Source organism: Pyrgilauda ruficollis, unplaced genomic scaffold, assembly GCF_017590135.1.
Source record: "Pyrgilauda ruficollis isolate IOZ18807 unplaced genomic scaffold, ASM1759013v1 scaffold1462, whole genome shotgun sequence".
NCBI classification, from domain to species: domain Eukaryota; kingdom Metazoa; phylum Chordata; class Aves; order Passeriformes; family Passeridae; genus Pyrgilauda; species Pyrgilauda ruficollis.
The window spans coordinates 1,165-2,087 of record NW_024513233.1 but is presented as its reverse complement, the minus strand read 5'-3'; the positions used below and the strand labels follow the sequence as shown (position 1 = coordinate 2,087).

At 60.9% G+C, this 923-nt stretch overlaps 1 long non-coding RNA gene across 1 annotated transcript in view; it reads right to left on the bottom strand.

Moving 5' to 3' along the window:
• Positions 1 to 738: 738 nt before the first annotated feature.
• Positions 739 to 923, bottom strand: part of LOC121349859 — a 986-nt gene continuing 801 nt past the window's right edge. The window contains exon 3 of the long non-coding RNA XR_005954615.1: positions 739 to 831. This is a non-coding gene — a long non-coding RNA (uncharacterized LOC121349859). The remainder of the gene's footprint in view (positions 832 to 923) is intronic.

Here is a 923-nt window from a genome sequence, read left to right as displayed (position 1 = left end):
TTATGGGGTTTTTGGGGGGATTTTGGGGAAGTTGGGGTTTGGGGGTGGTTTTGGGTGTCTGGGGGATTTTGGGGGAGGTCTGTGGTGCTTTTGGGGTTGTTTTGGGATGTCTGGGGTGGTTTTGGGGTGTCTGAGGGGGTCCCTGAGAGAAACCAAGATGGCGGCAAGCCAAGATGTTATGGGGTTTTTGGGGGGATTTTGGGGAAGTTGGGGTTTGGGGGTGGTTTTGGGTGTCTGGGGGATTTTGGGGGAGGTCTGTGGTGCTTTTGGGGTTGTTTTGGGATGTCTGGGGTGGTTTTGGGGTGTCTGAGGGGGTCCCTGAGAGAAACCAAGATGGCGGCAAGCCAAGATGGCGGCCTAGCAACCAAAGCGACTCCTTAGCAACCGGGCCTAGCGCACCCCCCAAAGCCTGCGCTCAGGTTCGGGGGGTTCAAAGGGCTCCCCCTGGGATTTGGAGTGTCCCCCCGGGATTTTGGGGTCTCCCTGGGATTTTAGGGTCCCTTTGAGATTTCAGGGTGTCCCTGTGGGATTTTGGGGTGTGCCTTTGGAATTTCAGAGTCCCCCCGGGATTTTGGGGTGCTCCCGGGATTTTGGGGTGTCCCTTTGGGATTTCGGGGTGCCCCTTTGGGATTTCAGGGTGTCTCTGTGGGATTTCGAGTTGCCCCGGGATTTCGGGGTGCCCCCTGGGATTTTGGGTTGCCCCGGGATTTCGGGGTCCCCCCGGGATGTCGGGGTGTCCCCTGGGATTTCGGGGTGCCCTCACCGAAGCTCTGCAGGCAGCCCCAGAAGCGCTGCTGGACGCTCAGCGTGCGGGCAATGCTGGCCAGGCCGCTGGGTTGGGGGGACACACAGAGCTTTGGGGGTGCTGGGGGTACCCCCAAAGTGCCCCAGCACCCCGGGACCCCCCCCCGAGCTCTCCGCCC